This window comes from Bufo gargarizans, chromosome 6 (genome assembly GCF_014858855.1).
Source record: "Bufo gargarizans isolate SCDJY-AF-19 chromosome 6, ASM1485885v1, whole genome shotgun sequence".
NCBI lineage: Eukaryota > Metazoa > Chordata > Amphibia > Anura > Bufonidae > Bufo > Bufo gargarizans.
The window spans coordinates 93,096,723-93,110,346 of NC_058085.1; positions in this window are offsets into that span (position 1 = coordinate 93,096,723).

A 13,624-nucleotide genomic window follows, 5' to 3' on the forward strand; every position below is an offset into this window, starting at 1 on the left:
GGTTTGTTGTTTTTTATCTTGATGACATACTAATTTAATCACCAGATTTGGAGACCCATCAGGATCACATGAGACAGGTGTTGTCGATCCTTCGGGAGAATAAATTGTATGCAAAATTGGAAAAATGTGAATTTGCTGTCCAGGAACTACCGTTTTTGGGATACCTGCTTACTGACTCTGGTTTTCGCATGGACCCCGAAAAGGTCCGGGCGGTACTGGAATGGGACCGGTCTGAGAATCAGAAAGCTCTGATGAGGTTTTTGGGTTTTACCAATTACTACAGAAAATTGATCTTGAATGATTCCACCATTGTAAAACCTTTGACAGATATGACTAAAAAAGGCACCAACCTCTCTGTCTGGTCGGATGAGGCATTACAGGCCTTTTCTGCTATTAAGAAATGTTTTGCGTCTGCTCCCATTCTGATGCAACCTGATGTGTCTCAACCGTTTGGCGTGGAGGTTGATGCATCACAAGTGGGGATCAGAGCAGTTCTGTCGCAGGGTCCATCCCCTAGCAAATTGCATCCGTGTGCTTTTTTCTCCAAAAAACTCTGTCGCTGAAAGAAATTATGATGTAGGAGATAGAGAATTACTGGCCATTAAATTGGCCTTTGAAGAATGGCATCACTGGTTGGAAGGGGCTACTCATCCTATTACGGTATATACTGACCACAAGAATTTGGCTTACCTGCAGTCTGCTAAGTGCCTAAATCCTAGACAGGCTAGGTGGTCACGGTTTTTTACTAGGTTCAATTTTGTGGTCACCTTAAAAACGTCTCCATGACACCAAGTCCTGAGATTGACTTCCTTCTGATTGGACAGGAAAAACACAGAGAGGTTAAAAACGTCTAGGCAGATGCGCTGTCACAAAGTTTTCCTGGGGGGAGTGATTCGGAGGATCCCGCTCTGATTTTGGCTGATGGGGTGGTGGTTTCTGCTCTGTACCCCGAGTTAGAGGTGTTGGGGGCCCAGGAGTAGGCTCCCGATTCCTGTTCTCCAGGCAAGTTGTTTGTTCCTGCTGAACTGCGATACAAGGTGTTCAAGGAACATCATGATACGGTCCTTGCGGGACATCCTGGAAGCAAATCCAGCATAGATCTTATTTCCCGGAGATTCTGGGGGCCAGGGTTGCGCAAGGGTGTGGAGGGTTATGTGGCAGCTTGTGAGACCTGTGCACGTGCGAAGGTGGCTCACACTCTGCCTTCAGGATCTCTTCTTCCTTTGTCCATCCAGTCTTTGTCCATGGACTTTATTACCCATTTACCGAGTTCCTCTGGGAAAACTGTGATTTTGGTGGTAGTGGACCGCTTTAGTAAGATGGCTGACTTTATACCGTTACCTAGCTTGCCCAATGCCAAAACTCTCGCTCAGGTTTTTATCAATAAAATTGTAAAACTACATGGCATTCCCTCTGATGTGGTGACTAATAGGGGGACGCAATTTGTTTCCAGGTTTGGAGGGCGTTTTGCTCTTGTCTGGGAATTCAACTGTCTTTCTCTTCGGCTTTTCATCCCCAGTCGAAAGGTCAGACAGAGCGCACTAACCAAAACCTGGAGACCTATTTGAGGTGTTTTGTTGCCAAGAACCAGGATGACTGGTCCTCGTTCTTGTCTCTAGCCAAATTTGACTTGAATAACCGTAGACCGGAGTCCACTGATAAGTTGCCATTTTTGGGCGCATGTGGTTTTCACCCACAATTTGGTACTTTTTCTGGGACTGGATCTTCTGGGATGCCAGAAGAGGAGAGATTCTCTTCCGCCTTGTCATCTATCTGGCGGAAGATCCAAGTTAATTTGGAAAAGATGGGTGAAAGATCTAAACGGATGGCTGACAGGAGACGTATGACTGGTCCGGACCTGTGTGTGGGTGACTCAGTGTGGTTGTCTACTAAAAACATTAAGCTCAAGGTACCATCTTGGAAACTGGGTCCAAGATTTATTGGCCCTTACAAAATCTCTGCTGTGGTCAACCCGGTGGCATTCCGTCAGGATCTTCCGCAGACCTGGAAGATCCATAATGTGTTTCACAGGTCCTTACTGAAGAAATATGTGGAACCTGTGGAACCATCTCCATTGCCACCTCCTCCTGTCCTGGCGGATGGCAATTTAGAGTTTGAGATCTCTTCGGGGTTCCCTCCAGTACCTAGTGCACTGGAAAGGATACGGTCCCGAGGAAAGAACGAGGATTCCAGCTTCTGATGTTAGCAGTAGCAGCCTGGTGAGGGCCTTTCACAGGGCACACCCGGAGAAAGTTGGTTCGGGGTGTCCGGAGGTCACCCGTAGAAGGAGGGGTACTGTCACCCCTTGCCCTATGAATGTACGGAGATCTGCCAGGCTGGCTGCACATGTTTGACTCTTCTCTTTGTTTTGGTTTGAGTTGAGCTGGATCCACCTTCCCTCAGGTGTACTGGGTTGGTTGTTAGCAAGGCTATTTATTCCTCCTTCTCCCAGAAGCCTGTGCGGGTTATAGTTCATTCCTGTGGGCTTTGGATGTGTTGTGGATGGTCTGCTCCAGCTCAGCTCAAGATCAGTCCTCTCTGTTTCTTTACTTGTTTGTCTTTTGTCTAGGCCTCTAGGGAGACGCTTTCTTCCTCCTGCTTGAGGAAGCAGGTCGCCTCTTCCCCCTTCTATTCTGCTCAGGGTTTTCCCAGGGTATATAGACGTAGGCACGAAGGCATGTGCATATCCACATATTTGGTTATTTCCCTGCTGACATACCTTCAGTGACATCTTGCTGCCTACTCTGAGATCTCTAATGTCAGTGGTGGTGAAGGTGACGATGATGAAGTGTCGATGGACGTCACGTGGGTGCCCACAAGAGAGGAAGAGGGGAGTTCAGAGGGAGAGACGTTGCAGCAGATAGGGAGGAGAAGCAAGCAGAACTCGCAGTGCACAAGATGCAAAAAGCAGACTGCAAATGTATCTGGAGTGAGCCATCCACCATGCACGTTCACATCTTGCTCTCCCCTGGACGCCGGCACATGGCTCTGCAGTGTGGGATTTTTTTTTAACATGTCAGCTGCTGATAATAGTGTTGCCAGCTGTCAACGCATAAGTCGCGGTAAGCCCAACACTCACCTAAGAAGGCACCTTGCCTCCCATCACCAAGCCCAGTGGGAGTAATGCAGTCAAAACCCACAAAGCCACACTCCGGGCGCTCCACATCCTGCCTCTTCTCCTTCTCCTCCCATTTTTCCTCCACTCCACCTTCCACCGTGCCGTCGTCGCGTTCATCTGGCACAAGGCAGGCTTCCGTGGCCCAAATGTTCAAGTGTAAAAAAATGATGACGCTGGATAATTCTCTTGCCCAACCACTGACCGCCGGCTTGTCGGAACTGCTAGCCTGCCAACTACTGCCATATAAATTGGTGGACTCGGAGGCCTTTAGAAAATTTGTGGCCATTGGCACACCGTAAATGAGTATTACACTCACCGGTAATCTGGTTTCCTGGAAGTCTCCATGACACCAAGTCCTGAGATTGACTTCCTTCTGATTGGACAGGAAAAACACAGAGAGGTTAAAAACCCCACCCCCTCCCTACATCGCCAGTGTATTTTAACGAATAACCCCAGGATGAAAGGATCATAGATAATAGCAGAAAAAAAAGGGTGGGATGTATGTGGTGTCATTGAGACTTCCAGGAAACTGGATTACCGGTGAGTGTTATACTCATTTCCCCAGTCGTCTCCATGACACCAAGTCCTGAGAAAATATCAAAGATACTATTAGGGGGGGACGACAGCAGAAAGGACTTTACGTCCAAATCTTAGGTCATCATTGGCAAATATATCTAATCTGTAGTGTTTAGTAAAGGTATGAACTCTTTTCCAGGTTGCTGCTCTGCAAATTTGTTGTAAAGAGGCTGAAGCTTTTTCCGCCCAGGAGGCAGCCATGCCTCTTGTTGAATGTGCTTTTAGAGAAGCTGGGGCATCTTTTCCTTGGACTTTATATGCTTCGGAGATAGCCAGTCTAATCCACCTGGAGATGGAACTTTTTGCCCCTTTTTTCCCCTTATTGGGACCTGAAAACTGGAGGAAAAGATCTTTGTCTACTCTCCATTGTCTGGTAGCTTCCAGGTATTTTAGGACCGCTCTCCGAACATCTAATGTGTGGTAGGAGATTTCTTGTTCATTTTTTGGATTGTCACAAAATGAAGGAAGAACAATGTCTTGTGATCTATGGAAGGTCAAAACTACCTTTGGGAGGAATGCCGGATCTAATTTGAGAACTAACTTGTCCTGAAACACTGAAAAAAATGGCTCTTGGATGGACAAGGCCTGTAGCTCACAGACTCTTCTGGCAGAAGTTATTGCAACCAAGAAAATAGTTTTGACAGTAGGCCATTTGATGTGGATAGTGTCCATAGGTTCAAACAGATAAGAGGTTAGACCCGCCAGTACCGTATTGAGATTCCATGGAGCCACCATGTTTTTAATCGTAGGTCTGGATCCTATCCGCTGCCTTAAGGAATCTAGATATCCAAGGGTGTTCTGTTAGCTTGGTATTATAAAGTGCTCCTAGAGCCGATACCTGGACCCTAAGGGTATTGGGGGATAGTCCTAAATCTAGGCCTTCCTGAAGGAATTCTAGGATTAGTGGGATAATGGCCCTGAACCAGTCGAAGGAGTTTCCTGACCAATCAGCAAATTTCCCCCATATTTTTAGATACTTGTCATTGGTATAAATAACAGGATGTGAGGGGCACACCTACACATGGAAATCACATGGACAACCAGCCAATATATGTGTAACAATTATTAATTTATTAAATGCCACAGTATAATAAACTACACTAAAAGAATGAGGATCCTCAATTTTCACATAAGATACATATGCATAAAAGGTGATACATAGAATACATGAATAACTAAGTATCAATGGATGAACTATATAGTAACCAGTTTGACTGATGTGGGAATTACAATGTTTCAAATGCGCAGGATTAGATGCGCACTGCCTCTACTGGAAACTAGGCTTCTGGCCGTAGTTAATGATTCAACAGACAGTCCTGACTAAAGAATGTCTTCACAGCAGGTATAACGTAGTCAGCTGTTAAACCGCACTGTGTAGCCGATATTATATTGATTCTTACCGCACCTGTGTGGCCGATATTTGTAAATACATGAACAGTCATATAGTTTGTTTCTTCACAGCGATTATGATTAGACTGCTGCTGGCCCGTACTGTGTGTGAACACACTACTCACTGTTACGATGTTCTGCAATGACCGATCCCCCGTGCGTCAGCAGCGGTATTCTGGGTTCCGGTTCCTTCCTATTAACAGGTGAGTCTGTTGTGGACCGTTGATTAAAACGCCAGGGTCAAAGGAAATCCAGACCCAATGTGGAGTTCGGCGTTAGTTAATATCTTTAGTCCCGGACGCTTTGAAGCTTGTGTTTGATATTATCGGCTCCGTGAATAAGCGCTTCCAGGAATTCCAAAATGGTGCGCAGATATATCGGCTGCGTCAATTTTCTTTGTTTGAGACTTAATACCAGACGCGTTTCGGAGTTGGCAGTGACTCCTTCCCCCAATTCAGAGACTTCTTCACTTTTGGATCTAAGAATATTCGTCTCTCTAGAGTCGATTGCGATCTGTTCCACTTGGCTAAAATGATTTTTTGGAGTGGCCTTAGATGAAACTGTGCCAAGGCTACTGCTGGGATGCATGCTGAAAGACTTCCTAACACTTTCATGGCCTGCCGGACGAAACAGAATTTCTCTTTCTTGAAATTCCTTAAGGTTGTTTGAAGTTTCATTATCTTTTGAGGTGGAAGAAAGGATCTTTGGGAACTTGTGTTTAAAGTTATACCCAAAATTATCTTCTGTCTGTCTGGGATTAAATCTGATTTTTCCCAATTGATTAGCCGACCTAGGCTCTGTAGATGGTCCAGGACCAACCTGAGATGGATTTCCAGGGTAGTTATGTTGTCTGCAACTACTAACAGGTCGTCCAGATAAGGGATCACACAGATTGCCTTTTCTCTCAGGATAGCTATGGCTTCCGCCATTACCTTTGTAAAAACTCTTGGGGCTGAAGAGATTCCGAAGGGGAGACACTTGAACTGAAAGTGTTGAATGTGTCCCTCTAATTCTATCGCAAACCTTAGGAATTTCCTTGATGACCAGTGTATTTGGACATGATAGTAGGCATCCCTTAAGTCTTTTGTGGCCATCACTGAATCCTTTTTTAGAAGCTTCCCTGCCGACTTCAGAGTTTCCATTTTGAATTTTTGGTATCTCACGTATTTGTTTAGGTATTTTAAATTTATTATAACTCTGGATTTCACGTTTGGTTTTTTTATGATGAAGAGACAAGAATAGAATCCCATTCCTGTCTGATTTTCTGGGACTGGTTCTATTGCGGCCAAGCTTAACAAGTTTTTTATGTCGTTTTTTAAGGTACCAACTTGACACGGGGGAAGGGTAGTGACAACAAATTTCTGTGGAGGGGGAGAGAGTAGTTCTATTAAATAGCCCTCTTCTATAATATTTAGTATCCATGCGCTGTTTGTTATGTGCTTCCAAGATTTTTGGAAGGAGCTGAGCCTTCCCCCCACTGGTATGGCATCATTGCTTGCTGCTGGAGGTTTCAGCACGATTCGGGTTGAAGAGGAAATTTCTTCTCCTGCCTCCCTTCGCATAGCTCCACCTACCGGTCTTTCCTTTATCTTTTTTATTCTCAGGCTGAAAATGTCGGTCACGAAAGGGCTGCCTTTTTTGTTTATACCTTTCCTCTGGGAAACCCCTTTTTTTATTTGTCGCATTCTCTAGGATTTTATCTAAATCCTCTCCAAAGACATACTGACCGTGGAAGGGGAGTGCGATTAATTTATTTTTAGAAGTGATGTCTCCCGACCACGCTTTAAGCCATAACGCCCGTCTCGCTGTATTGGATAGAACGGCTGTTCGGGCGGACAGTTTAACAGATTCTGCTGCTGCGTCTGCTAGAAAAGAGGTTGCCATCTTTAATAGGGGCAAGCTCTCTAATATTTGATCGAGAGGTGTCTTATTGACTAGATGCATCTCCAATTGTTCTAGCCATAAGTTTAGTGTTCTGGCTACACAAGTTGAGGCAACGCCCGGTTTGAGAAGGGCCGCCATAGTCTCCCAGGTCTTTCTTAAGACACTCTCTGCTTTCCTATCTAGAGGATCTTTTAGCTGTGCTGAGTCCTCAAAAGGTAGAGCTGTATGCTTCGCCACCTTAGCCACTGGTGCGTCTACTTTAGGTATAGTCTCCCAGTCAGTACAGTCCTCTGGACTAAACGGGTAGCGCCTTTTAATTCCCCTTGGAATAAAGGACCCCTTGTCTGGTTTCTCCCACTCAGAGCGTATTAATTTCTGGACACTATCTGGTACTGGAAAAACCGCTTTCTTCCTTTCTCCTAGTCCCCCGAAAATTTCTTGTTGGGTTGATTTTGGAGTCTTGGGCATTTCCATCTGAATGGTAGCCCTAATGGCCCTGATAAGCTCGTCAATTTCTTCTGAATTAAACAGAAAACGTTTGTATTCACCCTCTTCATCTGAGGATGTTTTTGTACTGACTCAGAGTCTGAAACCGCCAGTCCCTCAGAGTCCGAGTCCAAGATAAGTGACCTATTACTACGGGTGTCCTGAGGAGGAGTAATTTTTGGGGGAGTTGGTTCCTTGGCCGTTAAGGCCAGCTGAACCTCCTCTTTAACTACTTTCCTAATATCTTCAAGTAGGCTGGAAGATTCGGATTTGACGACACTGGATGTACATTCTTTACACAGGGGTTTAGATCCTGTGTTAGACAGTCATTTACAGCAAATACCACATTTCCTAGTTTTTTTAGTGGTAGTAGCCGAATTCTTTTCTCCCTGTAAAGGTAAAGGAGGAAAGGATGAGCAGACCGAACCAGCAATACATAGCATGTGCCTGAGAGCAGGCTACTCACAGTCCCTGGGTTTGATGCAGGCTCGGTTCCAGAGCCCGGCGTGAGGGGGGTACTCATCTTGACTCCCGACCGCTTCCAGGGGCACACCTCGAGAAGAGTAAGCCGCGCTATGCAGGGCGCCATTGTACAGGTCCTGTGAGGTTTTATAGCGTCCTTTACCCTCCAGGACCTGTGGCGCATGTTGATGACGTCAGGACGCTTGCTCCGCCCCGGCATCTGACGTCACCCGCCTGCTGGCCGGAAGGGACACACCTCAGTGCCGATCCGCCGTATCTTCATTTTCCTCTCTGCATTAAGCCCTCCTGGGCCGCCGCAGAGGGAATCTTCGCAGGGGGGCATACCGCTTATGCGCCCGAGCCCAGGCCTAACTGAAGGGAGGAGGGAGAGCTGCCCTGCAGATCCGACCTCGGCCTGAAGGAAAAAAATCCAGGTGAGCCCGTTAGAGCTCCATGCACCTCTCCTGCTTCCTATCCTGATGGGACAGGAAAAACACTGGCGATGTAGGGAGGGGGTGAGGTTTTTAACCTCTCTGTGTTTTTCCTGTCCAATCAGAAGGAAGTCAATCTCAGTACTTGGTGTCATGGAGACGACTGGGGAAATGGAGGGTCCCCGGAAATAAATATTTCTCCCAAAAGGGCATCCCTGAACTATATGGCCACGTTCAGCGGCAAATTAATAAGTCTCTGGCACACAGTGTCAGTGCCAAGATACATCTGACCACAGACATGTGGTCTAGCAAACACAGGCAGGGAAGGTACATAACTTTTACTGCCCACTGGGAGATGCTTCTGACGGCTGTCAAGCATGTAACCCGTGGCACCCGTGTGGATTTGGTGTTACCGCCAAGGATTGCATGCAGGCCTGCCTCTTCTTCTCCTCCTCCTACTCCATCCTCTGTCTCTTCCTCGGCTGACTCCTCCTCTTCCACTGCACCCCCAAGCTCCCCAGAACCTATTCGACGTGCCAGGTGAGACGTTTCCATGCTGTGCTGCGGCTGTTGTGCCTGGAAGTCAAGAGCCACACAGGTCCTGCTCTCCTGTTACAGGCCGATCAGTGGCTAACCCCACTCAATTTTACAGTTGATAAAGTGGTGTGCGACAACGGTGTCAATCTGCTGAGCGCGCTGAAACAGGGCAAAATGACACATGTGCTGTGCATAGCACACGTCCTGAACTTAGTCGTGCAGCGATTCGTTGCCAAATACCCCGGGCTCCAGGACGTCTTGCGGCAGGCCAGGAAAATCTGTGCCCATTTTAGAAGATCTTACACAGCCATGGCTCGCCTTGTGGACGTTCAGCAGCGACACCACTTGCCTGTCAGACGTCCGATTTGTGACTGCCCGACACACTGGAACTCCACCTTGTATATGCTTGATAGGCTACTGTAGCAGAAACGTGCTGTTAACGACTACCTGTACGAACTCTGCAGCAGGACAGATTCTGGGGAGCTTGATTTCCTTTCACCGCGCCAGTGGCTGCTCAAGCGCAAGGCATGCAGACTTTTGATGAGATCACCAAACTGCCAGGGCACCATCAGTGACATAGTACCTTACACCTTCTTTCTGGAGCGTGCATCGCGTTGTGTCATTGATCAAATCATCGAGGAGCAGGAGCTGGAAGATGAGGAAGTCACAATGCTGAATGAATTCCCAGGGGGGGCTACTCCATCTGAGACTAGTCAGCAAGAGTCTGAAGAAGAGTCTGAGGAGGATGGTGGCTAGGGGGGAGGAGGAGCAAGAAGAGCAGGCTGTAAACTTTTCGGGGATCCCTGGTGTTGTGCGTGGCTGGGGGGAGGAGACCGAGGACGACATTCTCCAGGGCACTCCACCGCTTCCAATTTAGTGCAAATGGGGGCCTTCATGCTCCAGTGTTTGAAGAAGGACCCCCGTATAAAAAGCATAAAAGGTCAAGGAACTGTACTGGGTGGCAACGTACAAACACAAAATGGCGGACATGTTACCAGCATCACAGAGGGCTGTCAGAATGCAGCATTTCCAGGCTTTGCTGCGAGAGATGCTGCATTATGCTGTTGCGGGCACTGGCAGAGGAATTTCCACCCACAGCAAAACAGGTGCAGGTACCAATCCTACCGCACCTGCAAAAAGAGGGCAGTTTGAAGAGGTGTTGGTCACTTCAGATATGAGATCATTCTTGCAGCCAACCCATCGACAGCCGCCCTCCGCATCCCCGACAGGTGTCCGATTACATCGGGTTAACGGCCGATGTGGATGCTCTGAGAAGGGAGGAAGCCCTTGACTACGGTGTGTAGGCTTGGCCTGTGGCCAGAGCTGGCACAATTCGAGTGTCCTGTCCAAAAGGACGTTCAGCGTAGCAGGGGGGGGGGGGATCGTGACCGATAAGCGCACTCGCCTAGCTCATGACAGTGTGGACTACCTCACATTTTTAAAAATAAATGAGGCATGGATCTCAGAGGAATTCAACACCTGTGATGAACACGTGTAACTGAATTTCCTCATGCCATCCCACACATATCCGCCACCACTCAGCACAAACAATGGTCCTTGCCTTATGTATATACAGCGGCATAAAAGACCTTTTATGTCAGGCGAATGCCTAAGTTTTGGGGCCTGTACTGGCCGACAGTTACATATTTATCCTGTGACCGCCTAATGTACCTCCAGCCACAGAATCCAAAGTTCTTTGCTGTGAGGTGAATGCCTATTGGTTAATTTTTGGGGCCTGCACTGGCCGACAGTTAAATATTTATCCTCTGACTGCCTAATGTACCTCCAGCCACAGAATCCAAAGTTCTTTGCTGTCAGGTGAATGCCTATTGCCTAAGTTTTGGGGCCTGTACTGGCCGACAGTTAATTTTTTTTTTATCTCTAGCCACATAATCACACCCCTGTCTCTCTCCTCTGCCTCTCATTATGGTGGCGTATGAACCTCATTCACCATAAGGAACTTCTGTCACAAGGTCATGTGACTGTGCCCCCCTATAACCTGCATTGTGCCCTCTTATCACACCTTGTGAAGTGGCCCTAGTTATTCCCTTTACTGTGCCCTCTTATATCCTTTTATCCGGTCACTGTACAGAGGTGGTATCCAATAACTGGATGGCCATAACTGTATCCCTTTCCCTGCCCACGCCATCCTTTTTTAGACCTGGCATGAGCAGGAAAAATATTCAGATTGCGGTGCTAATGACCTCTGAGCCACAATCTGTGTCAGAAATACACCTAACAGACTTATTTCTATATAATAAATGACCACCTAATTGTATTATTATTCGGGGGTAGGGATAATATCCTTATATTATATATTATACTGTGCCCTGTATTTCCCAATAGAAAATGATCCTTACCGGGACCCAAAAAAATAATTTACGTTAAAGTATGCATTTTTTTTTTTTATGGACTCTGCAGGATACAAAAAAAAAACGTGGAGTGCTGCATATTTGTATACATCAAACCGATAAATACATTTTTTTCCTAGGCTCCAGCAGGGCACATTTTTGAGAGCTTCCTTTTAGGAGGCATAAAAATGGTCCCTGATTAAAATACATATTTTTTGTGGGAATTTTTGCCAATGATCCCCCTCTGGTATATCAATGTCCATGTTGTGGGACTATTTGTGTACTTCTAGTAAGTGTTTGCTGGCTGCAAATATGACCTGAAGGGTTTTCAGGTTCGCCTGCCATTAAAGTCCATCACTAGTGTACATGTCAATGCTAGAACATGAGCGGTGGGACATTGAGAAAGCATGTGTCAAGTGTGGAAAGGTCATAAAGAATATGACATCCAGGGAGATATTACATTGTTCAGTAGAAGATGATCAGCCCCTATCTTGCCACTAAGAAATCATAATCTTGGGAAGACACTTCCTACTTGTCCAGTCCTGCACATGTGAGCAGTGCTGGTCAGTCTGACAGCAGCAGGAAGGGTCTTGGACTACCGAATGCACAAAGGGGGTCGATTTATCAAAACAGGTGTAAAGGAAAACAGAAAGGTGGAATCTGATTGGTTGCTGTGGGCAACTAAGACAGTTTTCCTTTAATCTCATTTTGATTATTCTCCCCCAATGTGCACTGGGTAGTCTGAAGAGCAGCGCGGCCATCTCTGATAACAAGAGAGGAGGCCAGGAATTGAAAGATCTGCAGCTGGAAGGATGAAAAGGAGGTCACCAGGTATTTGTTCTACTCGTTTCCTAATTAATGTGATTTTTTTTTTTTTTGTGATCTGGAGGGTTGCTTTAAAGGGAACCTGTCATCGGGATTTTGTGTATAGAGCTGGGGACATGGGTTGCTAGATGGCTACTAGCACATCCGCAATACCCAGTCCCCATAGCTCAGTGTGCTTTTATTGTGTAAAAAAAACAATTTGATACATATGCAAATTACCCTGAAATGAGTCCTGTCCCTGACTCCTCTCACATACAGGACTCATCTCAGGTTAATTTGCATATGTATAAAATCGTTTTTTTTACACAATAAAAGCACACAGAGCTATGGGGACTGGATATTGCGGATGTGCTAGCGGCCATCTAGCAACCATGTCCTCAGCTCTATACACAAAATCCCGGTGACAGGTTCCCTTTAAGTCCCCAATATACATTCGACCATGGTTGGTTGAATTCACTGTTTTCTGATCATGTTGGAGGATGAATTTCAATTGGTGTAATTTGGAAAAGGGCAGGGGGAAAAAAGAGCAGCGGCATAAAAAAAAAAAAAAAAACTTGTGAATGAGGAACAGACAAATGTTATTGCTTTGTTTCAAAGCAATCATGTCAAAGTCCCTACCACTACGCGGACAGAGGCTAGTGTGTGCACCTTGCTGAATCAGAGCTGGAAACACAATTTACAGTAAAAACTACACAAATTATGTATTATACTGCAGAAAACGGAGGGTATGTATACCGTATGTTCAGTTACTGCGAGCTAGAGCTTGCTTCTGTCCAGGGCTGTGACTGCCACCTAGTGTTTGCTGCTTGAACTGGATTCAATGGGATACTATTCCTCCTTATGGACAGTGCCTAGCAGGCCTAAGGGCTCTTTCACACAAGCGAATGCCGTGCGGGTAATCCACTCCACGAAAGACAGCCAAGCCCCGTTCCGGACAGCAGGGACACGGAGCATTAACATGACTGATAATGCTCTGTGCCTCTCTGTGATCTCTTTACCACAAAATCACAGTGAGATAAAGTTGTCACCGTGATTTTGTAGTAAAAATGTCAGAGAGGCACAGAGCATTATCAATCAGGTTAATACTCCGTGTCTGCTGTCCGGAACGGGGCTTGGCTGTCTTTCATGCAGTGGATCCGCTCGTGTGAAAGAGCCCTAACACCTGTATTACACCAAAAGATTATCTGACCAATCATTGGTGGGATGGCCTATTACACACACAGGCTATTGGTCTGATTGGACAGATAATCTGTTGGTGTAACACAGGCCTAAGTAGTGTTACAGATGATATATAGCAGCGAGCTCACGTCCGAGGTCTACCTAGAACTGAAGTGGACAGAGTGGGTACTGAGTTTTGCAGAACCAATCTAAGGGCTTTTTCCGTTCAACTGATCCATTTCTACTCAAAAAAGATTTTCTACAGAAAAATGGATGCCACATTGTCTTTTTGGCTTTCCTGACAGTTTTTTTTTAAGCTATCTCCAGAATGTGGCTTCCAGGATGAAAGGGAAGCAGCTGTGCATGCACCACTGTCCTCCACCTGACTCTATGGGAGTTCTGCCAAT